Source organism: Triturus cristatus, chromosome 5_2 (assembly GCF_964204655.1).
Source record: "Triturus cristatus chromosome 5_2, aTriCri1.1, whole genome shotgun sequence".
Classification (NCBI taxonomy): domain Eukaryota; kingdom Metazoa; phylum Chordata; class Amphibia; order Caudata; family Salamandridae; genus Triturus; species Triturus cristatus.
In genome coordinates this window covers 476,139,028-476,161,503 of record NC_140588.1, presented here as the reverse complement: position 1 = coordinate 476,161,503, position 22,476 = coordinate 476,139,028, and the positions used below count along the sequence as shown (strand labels likewise).

Sequence of the window (22,476 nt, the reverse complement as noted above, 5' to 3'; positions counted from 1 at the left end):
GTGAAGGATGGAGAGGTGATGCAGCCGGTCATTGGGGCTCCCATGTGCTGAGGGGAGCCCCATATATAACGAGACAAGAACCGGCAGAAGAGAGGATACCGGAGTCCTCACAGAGCCCGGAGGAGTCCCGCCAGAGAACCTGCCGATGCGGTGAGTGGAAGCGTCGCCTCAGTGTTGTGGTACCCTCAGCTGCGCCACACCAGTGCGGGCAGCTGCCACATTTTTTGCATATTGATTCAAGGGCACAGTGAGTGCCCAGGCCTCTGTTAGTATGTTCACAGTGCCCCGCTTGACAGCGAGCAACTGCAACGATGGGAGCATGTTTATTTAGAGAGCCCCAGTGGAGGCCGAAGGGCACAGACGTGCTAGGGCCCCTTGCCTGTGATTATTTTCCAGCTGCGCCGCACCAGCGCTGGCAGCTGCAACGTTTTGCCTATTTGTTCCAAGGGCACAATGAGTGTCCGGGCCCCATTTGCATCACAGCTGCACAGCAAGTGGCGTCTGCTGCAACATTTAGGCCCACAGTTCTTTGGGAGCATTTTTGAGTGAGATATGAGTGAGATGCACTCCTCTGCCCCAGCGCAATTGCGCACGCGGATTCTGCTGCATTGGCAGCTGCCCTGACATTTGGGACATAAGGCATTTGAGTCCTCTGAGAAGGCCAGTTGGCCAGGGGGACTGTGAGGTTGCCAGGGCGCCAGGCCCTAATCTGATTTATGTGGTGCCCAGGAAATGTGATTCATGTATGTTTAATGCACCCTGATTTATGACTCTACTGTGGTTTATGTTATAAAGTTTTGCCTATTGCGGTTTATGTTTATGAGGTTATTCTCCACTGTGATGTATGCCTAATGTGAGTTATGAGTAGGAGGTTATGGTCCAATATGTTTAGGCTTATGAGGTTGGCGTATAGTGTATTTTGTGCCTGATGTGATACTGTGCATAATATGGTTTATGTTACTGGATGATGCTGAGTACAGTGTTTGCCAGTAATTACTGTTTGTGTTCTGCGCTTATTATATGTTCTACATTTGCTATTTTCACTTTGTGATGGTTCTGACAGTGGCCCGATTGGCCCTGTCATGTGTCTATAATCCCCTGTAAATATTGCCTGGTGCCAGGTGGCACAGTGTATATTGTGTGATCACTATTCTAATGTGTTCTATGATAATACAAAGGCTATTTTTGATATAACCTTGTGTGGAGATCCTTTTGTGGTTGCCTTGTATGTTGTTGCTCTGTGTGTGTTGCGCAAACGCTTTACACATTGCCTCCGGGATAAGCCTCACTGCTCGTGCCCAGCTACCAAGGGGGTGAGCAGGGGTTATCTTCCGCGTGTAACTGCCTCACCCTGACTAGAGTGGTGGTCTCTGCCTGGCTATGGCGCAGGTCTTAACCAACCAGAGATCCCCTTTCTAACATTGGTTGTCAGCGGTGAGGATAGGACTTGGGTTTGCACTGTACCACAGGGACAACTGGTTGCACTACAAGCTCTGCATTTTAGATAGTCACATGTTTGGGGATTATTGTTTCTGAGTTTGTTTTAAGTATAATTTCTTTTGAAATGTGTTTTATTGTTGCACTATGAGTTGGGGGTCCTGCCAAGGGCAGAAACCAGAGAATCCGGAGGAGTTGTGTACTGCTCTTGTGCAGACTGCTATTTCTTGGGTTTGCCTGAAGCTGAAGGAGTTGACTGCCCTTGAGCCATCGCGTAATTTCTTAGGTTGTCCTGAAGCTAAAGGAGTTGTACTGCCCCTGTGCTGTCTGCTATTTCTAGTGTTGGCCTGCAGTGGTAACTTAATTGGCATGGAGTAACTAGCTCGGGAGGGTAGATTATCCCCTAAGTGCAGTTGTGGTTTTCTGGATTCCCCAGTAAGGGTGGAATCCAGTGGTGGCAGCAATGTAGAGTCCAGTGCAGGAAGTCCCATTCCCAGTTCCCAGAGTATGGTACCTGGTTACCGTTTGAGATTCAGGGGCAGTAAGATGCTCTCTCACCAGTCTTGGGGGGAGTGTGGATGAATGTCGTGGTGCACTGGACATTTGGGTGATTGGTTAGCATGGTAAATGGTGTTAAAGGGCTCTTCAATCTGTTTTGTCAGCGAGAACGTGCCCCGTAATTTTTTTCCTGAGTCGCGCCAACACCTGTTGGAGTATGTAAGTTCTTTGATTCTAGGGAGCTTGCATTTGGGGAGTGATACTAGAAGAATGGTGCAGGTATCTTCCAATCCAGGCTGGTGGAAGTGGTTCAGAGTAGCCCAACTAGGTACCCTTAGAGTGAGGGGGTTGTAGGGACTCACATCCTGTCTCGCAGGAGAAGGAGTGAGATTGGGCTGTGTCGCACCTCAGTCTCCAGTCCTGGATGATTCTTAGAGGGAACACCAGGTAGGGAGCCTAGTCTGTCCTGTTGGACAGTTCTTTGAGGGAGAACTCCCTGTGTTAGGTGAGCTGGGAGTGTCTGTAATCAGGCCTCCATCAGTTCTAGTGTCTGGCAGAGCCACTCCTAAGTGGAGGGTGCAGAAGTCCAGATTGAGGGGTGAGAGGGGGAAAGAGTCCCCAGTGGAAGATCAATTGGGTCAGGGGACAGCCAGAAGGGCTGAGTCACCGATGATTGGCCATGGTGACGCCATTTCTGTCCTGGGGCATCTTCACGCACTGTCAAAGGGACAGGAGGTCGTGCGCTCTGCGCCAGGCAGACTGTCACACGACACATTAGTTATGTGTCACCCTCGGGGAGGGTATATGTACTCCCCAGGAAGTCCTTTGTTCGCCGGGCAATTGTCGAACAAAAGGGTACCGTCCCTGGTTTGGGGAGACAGGTTCAGGTGTTTCCTGTCCTGGAGGGAAGGGCCACTGTAATCAGTGTCCTGATCGGTTTGCCTTCTAGGGGTACCACTCCAGTTGGGAGGGTATAGGGCTCTGGAAGTGGGTGCAGAGGGAGGGAGTCCTCGCCTCTGACCCTGGTGTGCATTGCATTGCATTGGATCGCAGTAAGAAACCAGGTGCGTCAACTCCCCAGACAGTAAGGAACCGTCGTCTCACCTCCCCTGTGCTGCAGTAAGGAACCGAGTCTTCACCTCCCCTGAGTGTAAGGAAACAACGCATCACCTTCCCTGCGACCCTTTTGTTTGTTTTGCGTTACGCCTCCCAGGTTGGTAGACCAGTTGCTGGAGAGAGGTCCTGAACTGGTGGGTGAATTGTATTCTGAGGTTGCCTCTCATAGGAGGAGAGTGCAGAACCCCAGGTTGGAGGGTCAGTGGCAATTTGGAACTACACTGAGAGAAAGGGTGGAGAATGGCTATTATGTGCCAGGGGTTACTGCCCCCCCCCCCCTCTGTGGATAGGCAAGGACCAATGACATCTGGGTGGCCTAGGGCCTAGTCCTGGCTGTGGACAACTAGGGAGTACTAGTGCAGTAGCCTAGTTGGTCCTGAGAGGTTTTTTTTCAGAGGGAACCACATGGGTTCAGAGTGGCATAGAACCGGAGGGTGTCCCTGCAGTTGTGGGCCCGCGTCCGTGTTCTATCGCCCAAAGCAAGGAAACCCATCAAGGTAGTCATTGGTCTACACTGCATTTTGGCTGGAAGGGGCTTGTGTTGGACTTGGCCCATTTTGGCAGGTTCACCCCTAAACATTTTACCTTATTTCTCACATGGTGTTGGTGGTTTTAGGCCTCTGGGCACTTTAGCACTGTGGTTCAGTGTAAGGTGCGTGAGCTCTCTCTGTACATTTGGTAAGGTTGGCCTACCCTCCCATAGGAATGCATTGGGGATTCCCTGATAAAGTGTGTCAGTGGTAATTCCTGGAATGGGAGGAGCAGCGTGGTCAAGTTTAGTATGTATGGAATTGTGAGAATAAATGCTGCGCAATGGTGTGCTTAAATTTTCTTATGACTATGGGAGAAATGCCACTTTTAGAAGTTGGCATTTCCGTGTGCTATGTGTCTCCCTGCCTGATGTGAATTGCATGCCTGACTTGTGAGTCACAGGAGCTGGGAGGTGTGTGGCTCCAGGAGGGGCAGGGTGAGTCAGCACTAGGCTGAATGGGACATCTGTGCTAGGAGTAGTGGGATGAGTAATCCCCTGACTCTGAATAGGACTGTGCCCAGCCTTGACAATGCTGGCTCCACCCCCTGTGGTGTGTCTGATCGCCTAGCCCCCACCTGACAAAGGGGAAGAGGAGCTTGGAAAACAAAGTGCTCCAATTCCCCCCTGAACCAGTTGCATCTGGTTCCCCCATACCCTTCACTACGAACAAAGGAATCCTGAGTATAAGTATAGGGGCTGTGACCCCATGAAGTTGTTCTATGCTGGGGGCTTGCTGCTGCTAGGGCCCAGGAGAAACCGCCATGGGTGCTCACCTCCCTGCTGGAGGGTCCTGTGTGCTGGCCTCCCTGGGCCCAGCTATGCACCATGGACCTGGAGGAACTTTGGCTGGGATTCATTCCTTTTAAATTCAGGACCTGTTACTGCCTCTTGCGCCCTGTGAGCGCTCATTGGGATCAATTTCCCCAGAAAAGGAACATGGGCTGTGCATCGCTGAGCTGCAGCCCTCTGAGAGGGAATTCCCATGTAGGGATTCCCCCATGGTGCCAAGGAGCGGGTGCCCACCCCGCGTTGGAAATTGCCTTAACTCTACTCATTCCAACACCATTGACCTCACACACCTTACACACAATTACCCCTGTCTACAACAAACACTATCCACTCTCTCTCACCCTCATCCTCCCCTTTAGAGATCCCCCTCTCCCCTATAACCCTGACCCTACACAACATTGAACGCAACCTCTCCTTATTGACGACTGAACTCTCCCGACTTAGAGATGATGTTGAATCCCTCAGCTCAGGAACCCAACTCTCACGTGCAAATGCCCCCCACCCCAACCATAAAATCCCCGCCAACTTCAATCGTCACCATTGGAATACTTCCCCCTCCACAACCGTATGTCTAGGCCTCGCCGCACCTCGAACCACCTCTCCCCATCCGACCTATCCGACCTATCCGACCTTTTCAATTCCTACCATCCTAGTACTTCAGTCAAAAACCCACCTCCCACCTACTCCTACATCCCTGTCATTCTAGGGACCAACAGAATTCCCTCCACTCCCACCTCCCCCAGACCCCTTCCTCAACTCACCTCCATCCACTCCTGCCCTCCCTCCAAAAATAACCCCAGTCCACTTGCCTGCATTCTTGTTAACTGCCGATCTGCCATCCGACACGCCACTGAAATCTCCGAATCTATCCTCGGTGAATCCATTGACATTGTGTTCCTTACGGAAACTTGGCTCAATGAATACTCAACGAGCATGCTTGATGTACTCACCCCCCCAGATACTCTATCCTCAGAAAAGACAGACCTGACAGAATAGGAGGTGGACTGGCCATAATCTTCAAAATCGAACTTCAGCTCTCCCTTGTTAATATCTCTGGCCACTCCACCTTCGAATACCTTGAAGCTCAACTTAAAATTCCAGGTGCCCACTCTATTCATTTACATACTATCTACCACCCTCCTGGTGATCCACACCCTTTTATTGATGAACTATCTGACTTGATTACACAATCCTCATTATCCAACTCAAAAAATCTCTTCCATGGAGACCTCAACCTCCACTTGAATGACACCAATGATCCCGCTACCACCCTCTTCATCAACCTTCTCGTAATCAATGACCTCCAACAACTTTGTCAGTCCCCCACCCACACCAAAGGAGCCATCCTGGATGCCATCATTACCAACAATGACTTAGCCTTCCTGACCAACATCATCTGCATTGACTGGTCTGACTACCACCTCATCCTGTTCACCATTAACATCACGCCGCCTCCCCTCGCCTCAAACAAATTAAACCTATGACATGGACCAGAAATCTAAAAAATATCTCTCCTGGCGAACTTGAGCGCAAACTACAAGCTCAACTGCTCCTATTTCCTCTCTCACAAAACGAGCTTACTGATCACTTTAATAAGGCCGTCACGGATGTCCTAGATCAATTGGCCCCTCCTAAACTTAAAACTCTAAGAAACATCACTTCCAAATCTTGGTTTAACCTCAAACTTAACAATGAAAGATGCTCATTAAGACTAATGGAAAGAACTTGGAGACAGCATCCCTCCCGCTCTAACCTGACACTCCTCAGATCAGCTAGATCTACATACAAAAAACACCTCCTGGCATAATTTCCTCCCTGTAACTGAGCACGAAGTCCACAGCATTATTACTAAACTGAAATCTTCCTCCCTTCTAAGACCTAAAGCACATCATTGTTCCATCCTTGACCACTATCATCAACACCTCCCTTGCTACGGGAAGTGTCCCTAGCTCCCTGCAACTTGGTCAAATCTCCCCCATTATCAAAAACGCTAATGCTGATCCTAATGACTTAAACAACCTCCACCCTATCACTAACCTCCCCCTTCTTTCTAAAGCCCTCGAAAAATGTGTCTTTCTCCAATGAGAAAAACACATCGAAAAATTCAACTTTCTGGACCCCTTACAATCAGGTTTCAGAAAAGGCTGGAGCACTGAAACTGCCATACTAAACAATGTTGATGACATCCACCACTCCCTTGATAATGGTGAGACATGTCTTCTTATCCTCCTTGATCTCTCCGCAGAGATTTGCCCTACTTAATGTGCTCAAAGATCGCTTAGGCCTCAATGGTACTACCCACAATTGGTTTGTCTCCTATCTCCAACATCGAACCCAACAAATTAAAATTCAAGACTGTCTATCTAAATCCACTCCGGTCAACCTAGGAGTCCCCCAGGGATCTATTCTCTCACCCTCTCTCTTTAACCTCTTTATAGAACCCCTCACCATCATTCTAAATCAAGCTGGTATCAACTACCATCTTTATGCCGATGACACACAACTCTATTACAAGATCAAAACCCATGCTGACATCATACACCTTAATAACACCCTCACTAAAATCCAATCATGGTTCCACCTTAATCATCTCAAACTCAACCTCAAAAAAACGGAAATCATCCTCCTCACCCCCAAAAACAATTCTCTCCCCATTCAAACTTGGATCTACGACCTCAATGCCCTCAACTGCTCTCTCTCCTTGTCCAACTCAGTAAAATCTCTTGGTATCTCCATCAATAACAGTCTAAACCTCAATGTCCGCATTAAAAATTCGGCTAAAGTAGCCCTCTTCACTCTCCGTCATCTCATGAAAATGAAACCCTTTTCCCAACAGAAGATTTTAAATTAGTGGTTCAATCCCCGGTCCTTTCACAAATCGATTACGGCAATACCATCCTCACCGTAATCCCCAAGGTCCACCTAGCTCCACTCAAATCTGTACTCAACCTTGCAGCCAGGCTCATCACCGACTGCAAATGGTTCAACCACATTTCCCCAGCTCTCAAAACTCTAAAATGGCTCCCCATCGAAGGCAGATCCGCATACAAAAACGCATGCATCACACACAAAGCCCTCCATCAAAATGCACCATCTTACCTTGCCAATAAACTCTGCAAAGCGGGCAGCACACGACCCCTAAGACGCACTAACGCTCTCCTCCTTGTCCCACCCCTGCTAAAAAAGAAATCCACTCAATCCCGCTCCTTCTCCGGAAATGCCCCCTACATCTGGAATGCCCTCCCCAAAGACCTTCGATGCAACCCTTCCTACAACAGCTTTAAAAATTCACCTCCTCAATAAATATTGGGGGTCTCTACCTGCGCCTTAAACTCGCTCTTCCATATCTTCTAGGTATTTCAACTCTTTTCTCTGAGTATCTGTTTACATGATGTGTATCACCTCAAGCCTTTTGTTATTCTCTGTCTTACCTGCTGTTTATCCTATAATGATGTTGTAAATGTTGTAAATGCTGTAATTTTCTTTTGCCATATGTATCTCAGTCTTGTAAAGAGTTCTGATGTTTTTGTTATTCTTTGATGCTGTAATTTGTCTCTTACCGTAACTAGCTCTATCATGTAAAGTGCTCTGATACCTCTGGGTCCAGCCATTGCTATATAAAACCTCTAAAATAAAATAAATAAATAAAATAAATAAATGCTGGGGAGGTTTACTGGGAGCTTTCTCCCAGCCTTCTTTAACCAGACTCAAAGGTCCTCTTACAGGATTTCAGTACATATGGCCCTCCCTGCAGCCCAAAATTCATTAATTGTTACTATCCTTCGTTTACAAACCCCTAACATGCTTCTTGCATAAACTTTAAACTCTCCTATTTATTTACTTTCATTAATTCACTACCGATAAATCCACTAGAGGCAGAATTACAACACACCTATTTTGAATCACTCAGCTGCAGGTTCCTTTAAACAATTAACTTCACGTGCGCTATTCTTTCACTAATTAGCTTTGCCCCGAGGCTCCCTCCAGCTGAGCCCTACTATAAAACACACAGGCAAGCAACGCTATTTCCGCATTCATCAGCCAGCCCCAACAGCTGCAGGACGTCTCTGACTGCTCGGCCTCAGGCTCCCATTCACTGCCCTGTCGCCCCTCTAAAGAAGTAAGTTTTCTCCGGTCTCTTCCCCTGAGCTAATAATAACTTCGCAGAGCACATCACCTATGGAGCTCATATTTCACATCTCTCTACATTTCAGAATTACATTCTCCAGGCGGATCTATGTACTGCCAAGCTGCTTGTTTTCAAATAATTAAGTAAGTTTCTCACTTGTGTTTAAATCCCTCACACCCATCCCATTATTCATTTCCCAACTACAGTTAATTTTTCCACACTCTGGCTCTCATTCAATACAGCCTTTGAAGCCCCTGCCTCCCACTTTGGAGACTCTAGGAACTTTACGGGCAGTTTAACTTCAAAATAGTAAGTGTTTTGCCCCTCATTTGACCTTAGACACTTCATGGTTCTTTGCCGGAATGCTTTCACATGTGCTCCCTGTTTCATCCATGTTAGACAGATTAATTCAGCCCCCTTTTTCCCTCACTTATCCCTGTAACACTGACAGCTTTTTCGAATAGAATCAAGCAAGTCACCCCTGTGCCTTCATTTTTTATAGTGTGCTTGCTTCGGATTCACTGCCAGTAGTAAACCAAGTTTATTTAATTAGCTGCTTTTTGTGACTGCTCCCAGCACCGGACTTCATCTAATTAGCACCACCTGTTACTCTTTTTGAAATGCCATGTCTTAGCTGGTAAAATCTAGCGCCATACGTTGTCATCCCTTAATTTAATTTAAACAAATACCTACTTTTGCAATTTTGCCCTCTCGCCTTTTGACTCAATTTTTTGTCATTTTTTATGGACTCCAAGCACTAATTCTTGATAATTTGTTTCAAATGCATGATTATAATGCCTACCAAATGTAAGAATTATTTTCCTTTTTTCCTTCTAGGGAGCTATTGTTGTATTTACTAGAATGTATGCAGTAATGTGTTCGTTTACATATACACAGGGTCTTAAACAAATGTGTTCCCATCCCCCTTCCCCCCTCTTTAATTTCAGCATGCTCACCACTGTCCTGAAGATGAACCCCAATAATTGGGTTCGAAACGCCGTCGACCACCCCACAACATGAAATCTTTATAACTTGTAAAGATCAATTATGGAATTCAACTACTATATTGTTGTCAATGCGATGTCTTTTTAAAACTACTATCACTATTTCACACCACGCTTTTCTTATTTTGTGAGCATTCTAAAATTGACTTTGTTTAAATAAATACCTGCTATCTTTTGACCTACATGACCCTTTACGTACTTTGTCTCCTGCTCCCTACGGAATTGATTTCACTTATCTTAAAAAACAAGTGACCCTGCCTGGGTCACCTTTTCTATTGGACCCTTTTGGGCCATCCTTGAACCATTGTTCTTAACTCTTCACCCTTCCTACAACAGCTTTAAAAATTCACCTCCTCAATAAATATTGGGGGTCTCTACCTGCGCCTTAAACTCGCTCTTCCATATCTTCTAGGTATTTCAACTCTTTTCTCTGAGTATCTGTTTACATGATGTGTATCACCTCAAGCCTTTTGTTATTCTCTGTCTTACCTGCTGTTTATCCTATAATGATGTTGTAAATGTTGTAAATGCTGTAATTTTCTTTTGCCATATGTATCTCAGTCTTGTAAAGAGTTCTGATGTTTTTGTTATTCTTTGATGCTGTAATTTGTCTCTTACCGTAACTAGCTCTATCATGTAAAGTGCTCTGATACCTCTGGGTCCAGCCATTGCTATATAAAACCTCTAAAATAAAATAAATAAATAAAATAAATAAATGCTGGGGAGGTTTACTGGGAGCTTTCTCCCAGCCTTCTTTAACCAGACTCAAAGGTCCTCTTACAGGATTTCAGTACAGTAGTTCAAAGGGACTGAACCCTAAGGACTTCTGTGGCACCTCACTGTAAGAAAACAGAAGGCATGGCAAGAGGACGTCCCACTTATGCCTCATGGGTTCCTCAAGACCCATAATCATGCCATTTAGGGTCCGGTTGAATCTCTCATCCAGCCCATTACCTTGGGGGTGGTAAGGAGTGGTGAACTTATAGGTTACACCACACTCCTGCCACAGGGACTTCATATACTTAGATATGAAGTTGGTATCAAGGTCTGACATCACCTCTCTGGAAAACCCCACATGGGAGAAAATCCCCATCAACGCACGTCCCACCATGGGGGCCGTCACAGTCCGGAGAGGGATGGCTTCCGGGTACCGGGTGGCATGTTCCACCAAGACCAGGGTGAACCTGTTGCCCATGGCTGTCTTGGGATCCAGAGGCCCCACAATGCAATGCCCACCCTCTCAAAGGGGGTGCTGAACACAAGGAAAGGTTGGAGAGGAGCCTTGTGCTTCCTCCCACTCTTACCACTTGCCTGGCTCGTCTGACAGGTCATGCAATGAGTATCTGAACTCTTGGGGCCAGTAAAAGTGGGTGACAAGCCTTTCAAAGGTCTTGCTTTGCCCCAAATGTCCTGCTAAAGGCACATCATGAGCCAGACCCAGTAGGAAGGCTCTGAAGCACTGGGGTACCACCAGCACACAGGCTGACCCAGGCTCAGCAACCTTAGGCTCACTATACAGAAGACCATTCTCCCAGTAAATCCAATGTGATCCAGACTGATCACCTGCTGCCTGGTTTGCAACCTGTTGCTCAAACCCACCAGAGAAGGGCACTTATTCTGCTCCTTGCAGAACTCTTCTCTGGAGGGGCCGCCTTCCTGCTGCCAATGGGTCAGCTCAGGGAGATCCCCCAGTTCTGCCACTTGTTCCCCTGTAGGTTCCAGGTCATGACCCTCAAGGTTTGCCTCCTCCTGGACCATGGGAACTATGGGGGCCGGTTTCCCACACCCCCTGCCTCTTCTCTTTAAGGCAGGCACCTGGGCCACTCTTTCAGGCTCCAGGTCCTCTTGAATACTCTTTCCGGCTGCCATTGGTGGAGTGGTCACACACGCCCACTCAGGCAGACCCAACATCTCCAAATGAAACATTCTCTCCACAGTAGCCCAAGGGGAGCTTTCCAAATCATTGCCTAGCAGACAGTCAACAGGCATGGCTGGCCTCACAGCTACTTTCAAGGTACCTGAGACTTTCCCACTGAAAGGGAACCTGTGCCACTTTTCAGAGGCACTCTGAATTGTCAGCGGCAACTACAGGGTAGAATGTGTTGGGGACCACCTGCTCTTCAGACACCAGCCAACAACTGACAGCTGTCACACTGGCTCTGGTGTCTCTCAGAGCCTCCACACAATGGCCATTGATGGTCACCCACTGCCTGTACTTTAAGTGTTATCAGGCAGATGAGTCCTAGGGACCATCTCACTGTCTACTAAAGAGACTAGGAACATCTCTGCGGGACCCCACCCACCTCCTCCCCCAAGTCTACACTAGCCATTTCCCAGGGTGGTGCACCAGTGGGTGCAGTGATAACTGGTTTTGGACACGTAGGATCTCCCCTGAAGTGGCCCACCTGACCACAGCTAAAACAGGTTTTGGGATCCTTCTGCACAGGCTTACCTGGCTGGACCCATGGTCTTTTGTCAGCGGGAGGCTGGGAACCTTACCTTGGTTCCCTTCGGGATTACTTTGGGGTCCTTTTTGGAACTCCTTTTGTTTACCCTTGTCCCCCACACTCTTCTGTTGGGTACCCTGCCCATCTTTGGTGGAGACTCCCACAAGACCCTTGTGAACCCTGGTACTGACCCAGCGGTCCGCCTCCACAGCAAACTTCCTGGGATCATTCAGCTTACTATCAATCAGGTGCTGACAATGCTCTGGAAAACAACTACTGTACAAGTGCTCCCATGCAATCAAATCATAGAGCGCCTGAAAATCATTTGCCTTGCTACCCTTCGCCCAACCATCCAATGCTCTGCAAAAAAAAGACACATATTCCACCCAGGTGCTGGACTCCAACTTCTTGCAATTTCAAACTTTCTGCCTATAAAGCTCTGGGGTTAACCCAAACCTAGCTATTAAGACTTCCTTCGTGGGGGCATAGGACACCTGATCCTCAGTGGGCAATGCTAGCAAGGTTTCCCTTCCTTCAATCATGAAGCGGCCCCACAACCCCGCTCCCCAATCCTTCTCAGGGTTTCTATGGGACATTATGGCAACCTCATAAGCCTTAAACCACTGCCCAAATGCTTCTGGAAACCCTTAATCACATCCTTGGGAATATATACTTTTCCCTCTACAGGCACTGACGGTGTGCTGCCACCAGAGGGAGTGATCTCTGAGCTCTCCGCCTTTAGCTCCAGCTCCCTCAACAATCTCTCATGCTATAAAAGCATCTTCTTTTCCTCCATGGCCAATCTCTTGCTCTCCAACTCCAATTTCTTATTTTTTATGTCATCCTGGCTCCCCAGCTTAGCAAGCTCCATCTCATGCACTCTGCTTTTCTCCTTGTCCTCCAACTCTTCTGGAGACAGACCCTTTGAAGACACACTGCTGCCCTCCCTGGGTGGCACTCCCCCACCAGTTAGGTCAACTAACCCATCCTGCTGTCCTTCTAAATTCTCCCCCTCCACCATAGGATCCTCGGTCATCCCACTGGCATTCCTTGCTTTCAACCAGGCCCGCAGCGCCTTTCAGAACTCCTCTTTCCTGGTGAGGCCTTTTATGGGGAATTTACATTTTTTGCAGATGGTTTTAAGTTGTGACACAGTGTAGGTATCAACCCTCTCGTCTTCAAATTCAACATCAACAGATGCAATGGATCCTTGTTTGCTCATGGTGAAAATTGGCAGTTCTCAAGATGCAAAATATTCCAATGAAAATTCTACCAAAATGTATGTGGTTGTGTAATGGTCTGCACTCACTAGTAGTGTACACCAATCACTGTATGTAAATCACAAATGCAAGTCCAAATCCTCACCGATGACCACAAGTGTTAAAAATGGGGGTCTCTAGTTGGCAAAGGTTTGCACCTTTGTCCAAATAGGGACCCTTGCTTCTAGTCACGGAAAGGGGGATACTGTAACGCCCTGAACGTCTCAGGATCGTTTAACAGACACGATAATGAGGACGCAACCACTTGTGAAGGGTTAGTTATTTTAATGAAGGCAAAAATACTACAAAGAATAAACAAAAGTTATAGTCACTGGAATCCTCCAGGCTAAGTACGTTACCAGCCCACAGCACGGATGGTCCTAACCGTCCTCTGCATACACGCCGATCCCGGCGTATGCCAACAGAGGGCAGAAATGAAATGGCCGACAATGCCAATCGGTAGGCTGTGAGGGGCACGAAGAGTGTTGGGGAGAATCGAGGAGTCAGGGAAACACCCAGCCGGGGTCTCTACCTGAAGGGAGCAGCCGCTCAACCTCTTCCTCAGACTGCACCGGGACGCGGAGTCACCTCCTGGTGATGCGTCACCGATACCCCAATCTACAGCAAGAAGACTGAACCGAGAGCAGCCGCTCGATCGATCCTGTGGACTTCCGAGTCTGTAACGCGGCAAACACCTCCTGGTGTGCGTTACAGCTGGCAGTCCCTGTATCTCTGGTCGGGCTGGGAGTTACGACTCCAACCAGCAAAAGCGCCACTGCGCTTTGACTCAGCCGAGTCAAAAAAGCGAAGCTCAATGTTAGACCGGTAGAGCTTCCGGGTCCTTCACAGGTGACGATGGGACAAGACACGGCCCAGGGAGTAACGACTCGACCTACCTCCGTTCTTGCCTTACTGGAGCACCACTCCGGAACACTGCTCTTCACGAAGCAGGTACGTCGGTGTAAACACAATATCCGACAGCCTTGTACCTCCCGGTTCCTCCCTTTATAGGGCGTGTTTTCCTTGAGTTATGTAACAGCTCTCCTGTTTACATAAGGGTGTGTTTTCCTTGAGTTATGTAACAGCTCTCCTGTTTACATAAGGGCGTGTTTTCCTTGAGTTATGTAACAGCTCTCCTGTTTACATAAGGGCGTGTTTTCCTTGAGTTATGTAACAGCTCTCCTGTTTACATAAGGGCGTGTTTTCCTTGTGTTATGTAACAGCTCTCCTGTTTACATAACCTCTCAACCGCTAAGCATCCTGGGAGATGTAGTCCGTTTTCGCTGGTTACTGTTTTCCTCCCCTCGCATGACAGGAATTCTTGACAGATACACACCTAAATTAACCCCTGCTCACCCCCTTGGTAGCTTGGCACAAGCAGACAGGCTTATCTCAGAGGCAGTGTTTAAAGCATTTGTGAACACATACAGTAACACAGTGAAAACACTACAAATGGACACCACCCCAGTTTAGAAAAATAAGTAATCTTTATCTAAACAAGTCCAAACGACAAAAATCCACAATACAGTATTAGAAATAAGGCTTTCAAATGGTAGAAATAGTTCAGTTCAATGCAAGTTGTAAATGCAACACTTTTCCAACAAAGTACCTGGGATGCGTCACGCAAAACAAACAAAAGGGTAGCAGGGAAGGGGATGCATCAGTTCCTTGCTTTGGGGGAGGTGATGCATTGATTCCTTATGGCAGCACAGGCGAGGTGATGCGTTGCTTCCTTACCGGAGAGGAGGGGATGCACCTGTTTCTTACTGCATTCCGGTTACGAATCGACAAGATGGCGCCTCAATACGTGTCTATGATCCAGTGCGATGCGACAAAATGGCAGGTTGATGCGATGCGACGGTCCGGTACGAAGCGTGATCTTTTGCAGCCGCATGGCAAGTACTGTGACGGTCTCCTCGGCGATGTGTCAGGCCCCGGTGTGGATGTGGCACGCTTCTTCCTGGTTGCTTGACGAGGCGTCAGAACAAAGTGCGGATGCGGCACGCTTCTTCACGTGACTCAGCAATGCATCGGGAATCAGTGCGGATGTGGCACGCTTCTTCTCGTTGCGTCGATCTTCCAGCTCCCAGTGACAAACAGTGTCTAGAGGTCCTAAACAGCAGCAGGCACCGCTTTGCAGACTAGAATTCCCAGCAAGGAAATTCAGGGAAGCTGGTGGTGAAGTCTTTGTGTCCCTGAGACTTCAGACAGGAGACAAGCTCAGTTTCAAGCCCTTGAAGATCTTTTTCTTCAAGCAGGTGACAAAGCAAACAGCAAAGTCCTTCTTCTCCTTTCCTTGGCAGCAAGCAGCCACTGCAGGCCAACCCCAGACAGCAAACAGCACAGGGGCAGTATTCCTCCTCGGCTCTTCTCCTTGGCAAAGGTTTCCTCTTGATTTCCCAGAAGTGATCTAAAGTTCTGGGGTCTGGGTCCCCATTTTTATGCACACAAATTATTTGTTCTCTGAAGGCAGGGAGTGTCTGTACCCAGCCAAAACCAGTTCTGTCCTCACTGGTGCAGCTTCCTGGCAGAAGGTGGAGACAGCATTGTTGAAAGCAGACTTGGCCCAGGCAGGTGAAAGGAAATCTCTTCCCCTACTCTAAATTCAACCCAGGTCCCATTCAGCCCAGCCCTGACTCATCGACTGCAGTAGCTGCTGTCCTCTCCCAGCTCCTGTCACTCACAAGCCAGACATGCAATACACAAAACTAGCAGAGGCACACTGGATGGTTAGGCAAGAAAATACCCACTTTCAAAAAGTGGTATTATCAAACACAGAATGCAAAAATCACCCTCAGTAAAAGATGCACTTTAACATTCTGAGTTCAGGCATACTAAATGTTATTTTTCTATCTTGTTGCTAGGGCCAGTTATGTTTATAAGATGTTATAAACTAAGTGCCCATTCTGGCCTATGGGAACAGATAGCCTTGCAATAGTGAAAAACAAAATTGCCAGTATTTCACTATCAGGACACGCCACACATATCAGGGCAGGTCCTACCCTTTACATACATACACCCTGCCCACAGGGGTACCTTGGGCCTACCTTAGGGGTGACTCACATGCAGAAAAGGGAAGGTTTGGGGACTGGCAAGTGTGTGCACTTGCCAAGTCGACATGGCAGTCCCAGACTGCATACAGGCTCTACAATGGTAGGCCTGACCCACATTTTACAAGCTGCTTCTGTGGGTGGCACAATAAGTGCTGCAAGCCCACCAGCAGCATTTGATTTACAGGCCCTGGGCACACATGGTGCACTGTACTAGGGTCTGACAAGTAAATCAGATCAGCCAATCATGGAATCACTAATCCATTACATCAATTTATAAAAGGGAGCACTTGCACTTTGGCACTGAACAACAGTGGCAAAGTGCCCAAAGCATCTAGACCAGCAAAAACAGATGAGGCAACAGCAAAAAATGGAAGGAAGACCCATGCCAATGGTGCCAAGTCTAACAACATGTTTATTACGAGAGGATGTTACAAGCCTTCAAGCAGTACAGTAGGTAGATACACTCAACCCTAAAGACATAGGGCAAGTTGTGCCAAAATGTGTGACAGGACTGAGGCCGGAGATCAGCCTCATGATCCAACAGCACCTACTTTGTTGGCAAAACAAATCTGTAGATGAAATCCTATGGTATGCCAGGTATTGCAGCGATGAGGTGAAGTCTAAACATAGGAGGATTAATGAGAAATTAATGTTGGTCCAAATGTGAAATTCCTAAAAGGGAGAGCAGGTGCAGGCAATAATGGGAGCTGGAGGTGTACAAGTACAATTAGTTGAAGGGTCAACAGGACAGGGAAGGGGGAGAGGCATCCCTATAGATCTGAAGACAGGGATAAATGTCATGACCCTGAAAAAGACTAATGCCTGTCATTTTTGTCACAAGATTGTGCATTGGAAGCGTGAGTGTCATTGCAATCCTGCGAACCAAGAGCAAGTAGGAGAACTTGGGCAGGTGGCAGATGGAGGTAATCAGTTATCAATAATGACCAGGCCAAGATCATTTAATGCAGGAGGGAATCATAACCAGTTAGTGCACGTGCCTCAAACACTGAGAATTTTGCTGCGCAATTCAACCTATCAACAGATGCCCTGAAGGGAAGCCTTAGATGTCTTTGATCCGGACCCGTCCTTATGACGGGACGGTGCCTGAGGAGGAAGGAAGACTGTACACTTTGCGTAGTCTTAGAGGTAAACCAGTGTGGATCACACGTAGAAGCAGTCTTAGATGGTCATCCCATTATATTCTTGATTTATACTGGTGCTACCCATTCTACTGGAAGATCTGCAGTATCCCCAAACCTGCCTCTCTCAGGAAAATTGATCCAAGTTGTAGGAATCTCTAATAAAATAATGACAAACCCTTTGATGGAAGAGGTGCTGGGGAAAATCGGAACCTTCCAGGATCACCATCAGTTCTTTTGTGATTCAAGCCTAATCTGTTTGTTAGGGCGTGACCTGTTGTGCAAATTGAATTGTACCATCTACTGCACACCAAAGGGAATCGAATTGCAGACTGATGATGAGGACATTGCTTTTAAATTTGGCCAACCAGAATCCTTGTACTGCAATGTTTCCTTTATTGACAGTAGAAGACATACAGCTGGATCTCAGAGACACCGTCTCTCCAGTGGTATGGGATTTCTCAGGGGATTAAATAGGACTGATTAGAGGAGGCAAGCCAATCCGCATACATCTCAAGCCAAATGGAGAGTGTCAGAGAACACCTCAGTACAATCTGACCCTAGAAACAGTGGCAGGAGTTACACCTGTAACTGAATCCATGATTGCAGAGGGCACCCTAACAGAGATCATGGAAAGTCCATGCAATTCTCTTATTTTGAGATTGCAGAAGTTGAGTGAGAAATATCGCATTGTCCAGGACCTTATTAAGGTCAATAGCATAGTGATTCCATGTTGTCCCGTGGTACCGAATCAATCTGTAATCCTATTTCAAATCCCTTGCGAAGCTGAATGTTTCACAGTGATTGACCTCTGCCAGGCATTTATCTCCATTCCATTGCACGAGGATAGACAATTTTTATTTGCTTTCTGTCTGGAGAATCGTGTCTTAATGTGGTGTCGTATCCCTCAAGGGTAGATTGAAAGTCCATCCATATTCAAACAGATCTTCAAAAAGAATCTTAAGAGTCTGATTCTGCCCTGAAACTCAGTGGTCCAATATATTAACTTCCTTCTCTTCGTGTCCGAGGTGCGAGGCGCTTGCAGGGACGATACCATGGCCTTACTGAACCATCTGGCTGGTAATGGGCATAAAGTGTTTCTGAGTAAGCCGCAATACTATCTGAATGAAGTACAGTACCTAGGCCATCAAATCAAAAAGGGCAAATGAAAGGTGTCACCAGAAATAGTGGAAGCGATAATGAAAATGAATCCTCCTAGTACCCAAAAAGAGGTCAGAATGTTCTTGGGAATGGTTGGCTACTGCCGACAGTGGATTCCTAATTTTTCCCTGATGGCGAAACCTTTGCAGATGCTGTCTCACAAGGGTGTGTGTGATCTGGTACCTTGGGATAAAGATTGTCTCCTTGCCTTCCTGAAGTTGAGAGAGTACTTGTGTTATGCTGCAGCTTTAGGAATGCTTGATGACAATGAAGCGTTTTTGCTATTCTGCCATGAATGGGAAGGTTGTGCTGTATTTGTACTCACCCAGACACATGGAGGTGCCTGTAGACCAATGGCCTATTTCTCAGCTACTCTAGATCCTGTAGCTTCAGCATTACCCAGATGTCTCAAATCTGTCACTGCAACAGGAGTCAGTATTGAACGATGTGAAAGCATTGTGATGGGTCATCCTCTTACGGTATATGTGCCACACCAAGTTGAGCTTCTTATGACGAGAACTAAAACACAGCATTTGACAAGTAACAGGCTGACAAGGTATGAACAGGAGCTTCTTGCCGCTGAACACGTTACTCTGAAGCGTTGTTCTGTGTTAAATCCTGCTACCTTGTTACCCATTCCAAGTGCTGATCTGGAAGAATGTGAAGAACATGACTGTCTGGATATCACTGAACTTTGTACAAAACCGAGACTTGACATTGTCGATGAGCCATTGTCTGATCCCGATCAAGTCCTAATTGTTGATGGTTCATGCTTAAGAGACAAGGAAGGAAATTTGAGAGCAGCGTTTGCTTTCTGTACCATCTCAGGAGTGGCAGAAGCTGCTTGGTTACAGGGAGTACGCTCCACACAAGTAGCTGAAATCATTGCCTTGCCCGTGCATGTTGCGTTTTTTTAACAAATCCGAGTCACAAGCTATACCGATAGCCAGTACGGTGTTGGTGTGGTTCTTGATTTCGGACAGCTATGGTCACAGTTAGGGTTCCTAACTTCATCTGGTTCTCATATACGAAATGAAAAGTATGTGAGACAACTGTTGGAAGCTTTACAGCTGCCAAGGGAAGTGGCTGTCATTACGTGAGCAGTCCTTGGAAGGGGATATGATTTAGTTACAATTGGAAATAAGTACACTGATGAAGTTGCACGCTACTGTGCCTTTCATGCATGTGTTTTCAATGGAGAATATACTGGCGAGAGTACAGAGAAGACCGAACTCAACGAGATGCTAGCAGCTAGTGACACATAGGATGAAGTGAGGTGTTTGCAAATGGAGGTCACAGAGGAGAAACAAGCAAGTTGGATTAGAGCTGGTTGTGTGAACGGGAACTATGATATGAGGGTGCAGGCTGATGGCAGGGCAGTATTACCGGATTGCTTGTTACATCCAATGGCAAGGCAAATCCATGGAGCAGCTCACATAGGAAGGGTTGCGATGGTGAGATTGTTCAGACAGACTTAATTTAATCCAAGGTTTTGAGTGATTGCGGAAGCTGTGTGTCATGTGTCAACAAATGAATGCTGGGAAGAAGATTGTTGTTGCGTTGAGTCACATTGGCAGATCAGGGGGTCCCTTTAATTGGATCCAAAGGGATTTTGTTGAGATGCCTGTGTGTAATGGTTTGAGATACATTCTGGTTGTTGTGAACATCATTTGTCGATGGGTCAAAGCCTACCCGACTAGGAGTTGTGATAGCCTCAAATTAGTTAAATTGTTGTTTAGGGAACTCATTCCTAGATTCGGATTTCCAACTACATTGGAGTCAGAGAGAGGTACACATTTCCACAATGAAGTTATGAAGTTGCTGTGCGCAGCCTTGAATGTGGATCAAAGTCTGCATTGTAGCTACAGGCCAGAGGCATCAGGAATGGTGGAGCAAACCAAAGGTACCTTGAAATCAAAGTTTTCTAAAGTGTGCTTCGATATCTGTGAAGTGGCCTGATGCTTTGTCTTTAGTGCTAATGAGTCTGCGCAGCATTCATGACAGGAGAGCAAGGTTGCCGCCTCATGAGATACTTATGGGAAGAGCAATGTGATTGCCTGCCATGCCTGCTACCGTGTTAGTGAATATCCCAGATGATTTGGTCCTTGACTACTGTAAAGGATTGTCTGACGTGGTTCGTTCTGTGTCTCATCAGGTTGAAGAAGCGACTGCGCAGTTTTTAAAAGAGCTCTGCATTGACCTGAACTCAGGAGATTGGGTTCTCATCAGAATGCATGTGAGAAAAATCTGTCTTGATTCTCGTTGGCATGGCCCATATCAAGTGATACTGGTGAGTACAAGTGTTGCTGAGTGCCGAATTGGGTCCATGCCTCTCACACATGAAGAGTCTTAGGTCCCTTGGAAGAAACAGCTCCTCTCCCACGAGAACATCCAGCTGTGAGCGAAGGGTCACAGGGGAGGACAAACCAAGCTGTAGAGGTACCTGAAGAGGCTGGATTGGCACCAGATCAATCTGAGGGGGTCAAACTACACAAGACCCTGGTATGGACTCTGAGGGAGACTGTAACTTTGCAAACAGAGAATATGACTCAGAGGAAGAGACTGGTGTGACAAGTTGTAGCTAGCAGTTAAGGAAGAAATATGCTGCAGGTGAGACCTGGCCTGTGAGACAGAGAAGATAGAATTTGAGACTTGCTTTTGAAAGAGAACTTGCAGCAATAGGTGAATATTTAGAGTCCGTTCTAAGTGAAACTGTTCAAAACACAGAGAGTACAAGAAGACACCGGAGAGCTTGAGTGCCTTGTCAGAGATATTCCTCTCCTGAGTGGACTTATCTGGTTGCAAAGGCCGGGGAGAGTGAGTTCTGTGATTTTGGTGCTGATTGTCGAGATCTTATTGAGAGTTCCTGGAATTTACACCAATGCACTTCTATTGTTGACCGTACCTTTCCCACCAAGGCTAAGCGACCTACGGACTGATTCTGGAACACATTGAATTCCCTTAGCTTCAGAGTACCACAGTCTCCTCAAGAGATCGCCACATTGAGAGCTGGATTGTTAGAACGAGTCATTGAGGAGATTGGCTCTGACCTGATAAAGAAGGTAAACTGAACTTTGAACTGTAAATAATTTGTTTGAAGAAGATAACCTATGTCCAAGTGGAAAAGGAATACATTTAAGGATATCTATCTAGAAAAAGAAGAAGAAAGAGGGCTAAGGAGATCTTCCAAGCTGTGTATATACTGTAAACAGAGACTGTTAAAATGAATATTCCAGGATTTCAAAAAGAAAGTTGTTCGAGAACTTTGTTAGACATGGATAGAGGCGGAGAAGAGACTCTGTTTTGATCCTCTGTTGAGCTGTGATCTGAACTACTCTAAAATGGAGTAGGCACAAATGTATTGTTGGCGCACTCATTGTAGGGGTAGTAGTATTAAGAGCTGTAGTCATTATAGAGTCATTTGTAGGACCACACAAAATTGAGGAAGATGGGGTGGGGGTACAAGGGACATCTGCACCTACCTCTGATGTCTCAAAAAAGGGGGAACTCTAGGATCTGTGAAAGACTTAACAGAGCAAACTAGTTGCTTCCTTCATGTAGACCTATCCAAGGGTGTTTACACATTGAATGCTTATGCAAAGTTGCTGTATGAGTATGTGGACACTATGGAAGTGAGAGATTGCTATGTGTGCCTGCAATTGCCTGCCTCACCCATGACTTATGGTATTAATTATAGTTTACTCCTTAGTATGTTCTAGGGAAAGGGTCATTATGAGTACTACCTTTCAAATTATGCCGTACTTTCAGAAATACCTGTATATAAACATCTGAATAAATACAATTACTATAGGAGAATAGAAAAAATGGAAAATTACTTCTCACCAACCAAGACACTAGACACTTCTTATGCGCATAGGCATAACTTAACCTTCATACTAACAGATGAAGAAA

The 22,476-nt window shown here is 46.7% G+C and overlaps 1 protein-coding gene across 1 annotated transcript in view; it reads left to right on the top strand.

Moving 5' to 3' along the window:
* Positions 1–22,476, top strand: part of NME8 (NME/NM23 family member 8) — a 1,023,835-nt gene that overhangs the window by 899,239 nt on the left and 102,120 nt on the right. The window lies entirely within an intron of this gene.